This window comes from Poecilia reticulata, linkage group LG15 (genome assembly GCF_000633615.1).
Source record: "Poecilia reticulata strain Guanapo linkage group LG15, Guppy_female_1.0+MT, whole genome shotgun sequence".
NCBI lineage: Eukaryota > Metazoa > Chordata > Actinopteri > Cyprinodontiformes > Poeciliidae > Poecilia > Poecilia reticulata.
In genome coordinates this window covers 18,758,290-18,764,728 of record NC_024345.1, presented here as the reverse complement: position 1 = coordinate 18,764,728, position 6,439 = coordinate 18,758,290, and positions in this window count along the sequence as shown.

Sequence of the window (6,439 nt, the reverse complement as noted above, 5' to 3'; positions counted from 1 at the left end):
ATATATAGGGTTTCCTTTACATTTCCCTTGGGATTAATAAAGTGTTTTTGAATTAGAATTGGGTTGAATTATGTGATACTTTGTTGGTCTATTAAAACCCTCACAAATACATTGAGTTTTGTGAGTAAAACATGACGGAATGCATGGAAAATGCAAGATGTACATATACTGTATGATTACTGTAGAAATTGTGACTTTGCATAAAACGTCATCTTAGTTTGCAGAAAATTTACCAAAGTGACTGGAAGGTTATTCGGGCTGCTTTTCTCTTTGTTTTATGACTTGAGCTTCTGCTGAAGTGATTTCAAAAGCATGTTGGCTCTGAGCCTTCTCTTTTGTATGCCAAGATGAATTTGAAAGGACCTTATTTATCCATGATTAGTCAGAAACATTTCATGTGAAATTGTCTTCTCTTAAACAGTCAAAAGCCACACAGTTCTAACAGATGGTGCTGTATGATGCAACTTAATAGTCAGAGATTTCCACTGCGCTCTGCCGCTTATTCTCTGTTATCAAAAATTCACATGCAAACAAGAAATCACTGTGTTCTTGGAAACTATTTTTGCTCACAGATACAGAAAAGGGAACATTTTGCTTTGGCTTTACTTTGATCTCGATCAAAATGACTATTTGGACATTTAAATTTAACATTAAAAAGCACATATGCCACTAAACTACTAATAAAAACAAGCAAGAAAAACTGAATATAGCACTCTATCAGCAACCCCGGAAACATAAGTGGAGAAATACCAAGACCTATGGTCAAGGTGTTCAACTGCAAAGTCAAATTTATGTTACATTATGCTTGATATATACACAGCATTTTCATAACAACTCAAGGTAACTTAGTGACTTGATTGTGCTATAAAATAGTATAGTGGAAAATACATAATAGTGCCCCTATAAGCCTAGATGTCTTCCCGTCCCACATAAATGAAGAAAAGCATTTTCAATTTCAGTGAAAGTTGTTTTAATAGTTTTAAGAAATAACATTTGCATAAGGTAAAGTATTCTGGGAAGGATGTTCACTTTTATTAGACTCACCCCACCCACTCAGGACAGTAGGAGGTCAAACCACCTATTCAAATCTCTCTTGACCGAGACCAGGACAGTTTTAAAATGTAATATGTACAACTGTGAGGAACTCGCTGATACTCTGCCGCAGTCTTCTAATGTAACCCCGCTGTTTAGGGTACCAACAGCGAGTCGTTCTTGTCTTGTGTCCATTGCCTTTGTGTTTCATATATCTCATCGAAATGCCCAGGCAACATGCGAATATATATATAGGCAGACTTTTATCCGAATGCCTGTCATTCAGATTCTTATGTTGGTGTACTGGCAATTAAGATGTCAAAACAAATTAAAGAGGAGTGCAACCTGAAATTAACTTCTGTTTCCTGGTAAGGGTTTGATTTTTTTAATCACCCTACAGAACAAAGTTATTTTTCCTATTTCGTGAACATATAATAATGTTAAAACATTTCCTCTCAAACTACAAGCTTCAATAGCCAACATGTTTATAGTGAAATCATACAAGACATAAAACAGCTGATAAGAGATGCAAGTAAGTTATTAGGATGAGGATGTCAATATTAAAAGGCTTGTCCATCCTATGATACAAAAAAAAACTAAATCAAGTGCTCTAAAGCAACCCTATGTATTATTTAATCTTTTTTTTATATTGATAAAGTAGCGGTTCAGTTTAATACTTCCACCCTGCAGGTAATTGCAAGCTGTCTTACCAAAAATCACCAGGACGAGAAACATGAAGATAATGAAACCCTGTTACATTAATGACATTTGATCAGTTAAACTGAGCCATATAGAAAATACCCATTTATATTAATGTGTTCTACTCTATTTCCAATATATATTAATGGAGGGTATGAATTTATTTCGCTATGTAGACAGGCATTTTCTTCAGCCTTCTACTCCCATTAAATGAACCTGAGGTTAATTATTCATCCACCATATAATGATTGATTTACAAAGGAGGGTTTGTGCTGAAACAGTTATTTTATTTGAATCAAGTATTAAAATATAGAAATTAAAAATGTTTATTTTTAAGTTGATGTAAACTACAACCACAATATGCACAATTATTAAGTGACTAATGCTTTATTGTAAGCATGAACCTGTTGGTTTGAGATACAATTTTCTTTTTTTATCTGCATGATCAGTTAATATATTGCAGTCACAAACAAGTTGTACAATGCTTAAAGCAATGTTGTTGTGGATTTTGTTCTTATTTTTCTGGAAAAGAAGATAGCACATATTCAAAAGAACACAAAAAGAAAAATAAATACCCTCAGCATTTATCTTGTTTGTGCAGATGTACTCCATTGATCATCAGTTGTCAAATCGTGAGAACTGATTGTATTTTTGTTGTTCTCACCATGATGGTTATTTTGGCCACAGGGTATAATATTTCAAGCTCTGATGCTCAAAGCCTACTTTGTCATAATTTGCTCTGATTTGTGATGCCTTGATTAGATGAGGGATTTTGATTGCAATCAACAATTTACCCTGGACTGGGAAGCATCACAATGAACATTGATAACATTTACTCAAAAAGCTATACTGCGCCTTTCCCAGTCCCCTGTCCTCCAGGATCCATTTATCCAATACCCTAATGGCAATTAAGTGGCAGCAAAAACTAGTTAGTGTTCACTTGTGGGGCCCTGTGTGACATGAAAGTGTAGTATTCACACAGAGTCAGGAGGGAAAGGCAGATGGTGAGACCATAGGAGTCAAAACTTCATTGGATAGGTTAAATATGTACAAATCCTCCAGTAACTGCAGACATTAAAGGTGTTTTTTTTTTCAAGCTGACTTTATATATTTCCTCAGGGTGGTGGAAGCACTTTATTTACTGCAGATTTTTAAAATCACTCACTGTTTGTTGCTGTTGCACTTATTGGTATTCTATCAGCTGCACTTTATCCAGAATCTAATTAAAATGTATCACTCAAGGAAAGTTTGAAAAGGAAAAAAAGTTATCAATTTTCTACACAGTCTGAAGACAGTATTGTACTGCAAAAGTATGTAGGTTAATCAAGTATTAGGAATTCCTTCGTTCAGCCACTTTTAGAACTTAAAGGAGAACCACTTTATGCCCATTCTTTTGTCAATATTCTAATTAGGTGTTGAATAACTGTGGCAGGTAGCGTTTAACCAACTTTTGGGATAAGCCATGACTGGATGTTTGCATGTAGGCTGTGGGCGGATACTGGCAGGGATTATAGCGCAGACTCATATCCATCCTAACTCCAGCATCATACTTTGCCTGGAAATTAAGAAACCCTCAGCAAGACTGTGGCTGCACATTGCAAACACGTGCTGCATGGATGTTGATGAAAATCAACTCGGAGTTCAGCCAGATCTTTGTCCATGGCTCAACACTTAAGGGTCCCCCACCCCCACATCATTAATCTTCAATTTTATCAATGCGTTTAATCAAAAATAAAACTCTGAGACATTAAGGCAAAACATTTTTAGAAATCAGCTATTTATATGAAATTGTATGCTCCTTTTTGTTTAGTAATGTAAACAAACATGTTAAATCTTTAGAAACTTTGCAACAACTAGTTCCTATTACTTTCTGGTAATTTAAGTTAGTAAACATCATTGATTGTAGGGTACACCTTGATTTCACCACTGTTTTCTTGGGGTGTTTTCAGTTTTCTTTTTGTCGTTTTTTGCTTGGCAAGGCAGTATTTTTTATTTAACTTCATGATAAAACTAACTGAGTAAAACAACAATACCCAAATCAATGTGACATGACATAAAATTGAAGCATGATAATTTTCTTGTAGTTTTTGTTACACATTTAAACATGTCACATTGTTAGAGCGACTAAAAGACATCATTTTTTCCCATTGAAACAGCAGGCGAACATGTGTAATCAGTGCAGCTTTTTTTCTTAGCAATTTTGGTCAACCTGCATTCAGTGTCCACAACTATTCTGGCCAATCAGTAGTGGAGGACTGCACTACTACTTCTCATTTAAACTGTACTAAAGCATCAGGATATGAGTGATACTTCAGTGTACTAAAACGAGCAAAATAGATCTTTTGCTAAAGTCTTTTGCTAGGGGTCAGCAAAAGACCTCCAGGTCTCCAGCGCTAGGTCTTTTGCTGAAGACCTAGTGTGATTTAGTTAGATGGCTTTTAGTTGTCAGCCTACTGTCACTTCTACTTGATTCAGAAACGTTTCTTTGGAGACGGTCAAAACGAAAACACAGCAGTATCTTAGAAACAGGTGAGAATGCTACACATGTACTTACTACCATAAATAATCCAGTGGTATAGTTGTATCTGTAACCTAAGGTGTAGGTTGTTAAAGGCCCTCAGCAACAGATAAGACACTTTCGAAGGTTATCCTTATTTGACTTGCAAACTTGCTCAACTTACTTTTCTTTGAGCAAGAGAAGCTGCTGCAGACATATTCTGTGTGCTCAGCCATTCCTGAAAATATCAAACAAAAGCAACATCTTCAAAAAGTCAGGCCATATCTGTCCAAACCATTTGATGGATTTTTGAATCGCTTTTAAGAAACATTTTGGTGAGCTGAATAAATACACAGTACGAAAACTATTGCTATGCTTGTTCTTCAGCTGCTTGCTTGTACACAAAGTTAAGCGGAACCACTGAGGGCAGTGTGCAAAAATAACTTGAGTTGTTTTCGCAGATGTACAGAAGAGAATTTCTGTGGAGAATTAGGTCCAGACCTTCTTCACAGTTGCTGTTCATGTGCTACACAGCTGGATGTTCTCTGCTTGAGAAGCAATCTCACAGCAAGAAAATCTCCAGGGTTGCATCTAGCTAAAGCACCCAGGAGCCATGATATGATACAAAAAGTGAGGTGTGGAAATTACAGGGTTTTGTTTGGTGGAAAGTAAAAAAAAAAGGCAGCTGAGGCTCCCTACCTGTCTGTAATGCACAATGTTTTCTGTTGATACAAATATCACATGTATTTTTGGATTCATCTACTTTCATTGTTTGAGAGCACATATCAGGATACAAAAAACAAAAAAAAAACAGAACATCAACTCTTTCAGAGAGAATTTTGCAGTCGGTCACGTTCTCATGAGTCCCACAAGAAAACATGTCTACAAGTATTCAGTGCTGCATATTTTTTTGTGTCAAAATGACTTTGGAAAATGTCTAAATTTGTATCTCCAAGCAGTGGAGACAAAAAAAAACAATAAGAAAGTGACATGTGAGTCCCACCTTTTTTTTCAAACTAACTAGTTTCAGTGGAAAGAAAAATATACTAAAATGTGATGGTGGTTCTGTAGACAGTCGGCTAGAGAAAAACAATATGCTCCATGATTGCAACGCACTTAAGAGTTGCTACGAAGAAATACGAGGCTATTATACAGGGCTTGATGCATGCAATGGTTCAAACAATGTATTCTCATTATGTACCAGTATTGTTAGATTCCAATTCCTTGCCACACAGAGAAGTGTTTTCACAACCATTAAGATTTTTTTTAAATCCTCCATAATTTTCCCATATTTACACTTGTTCTTATTGTAATAATAATAATAGGAAACCAGTTTGTATATTCTTCATAACAGAGCAAAAGAAAAAAAAAAAAAAAAACACACAACTACGATCCTAAAACAGTTTTATAACTTAAAAGTCACGAACATTACATATAACTGAAACTGATGGGCTGTTGGATGTGGGTTTACTATTTATTCCTTCCGTCAACTGCTGTTAATTCAAAGTTAATCAAACACTCATGCGCCTCTAGAACAGAGCTTGGAGGTGATTTAATTAAAAAAAGGCATTTAAAATTTGCTGGCTTGGAACCCTGATTACTAGTGTATGATGATTAAATTTTGAATCCAGGAAGGAAAAATAATTTACTGTAGATTCAGGAGTAATTAATGAATAAGAACACTAATTAGTCTAACTATTAGTAATATAAATCTCAGAATCACAGCTGATCAACAAAATACAGAAACTAAAAATCACCAAGTCATGCAAATACAGACAACTAAGGTTGTCACAGTTTGGTTGATGGATAAAAAGCATTTAAATGACAGGAAAAAAAAGCTTAAATACTCCCTCATAAGAGCAGTGTAAAATTGTAGACATAAGTAAAGAGCAAAAAAAGTGTTTTATATTTTAAGCACACAGCAATACTGGAGAAATATTGATTTTCAGTCTAGATAATTTACTGTATGTCACTGCAAAATAACATTTATGGGAATACCATAAATGCAAAAATAACTTCACAGCCATCAGTTGTGATAAACTTTGACTTCCAGTAAACACTATTACATCTTGCATATGTTGGAGTGGTGCGTGTTTAGCCCACCATTGTTACAAAAATATAAATGTAACATTATTGGTCCGATGATCCAAGACGTTTTTCCTTCTTACTTGCATTTTGCCTTGCCAAAGTTTTCCCACAATGTTTTCACCT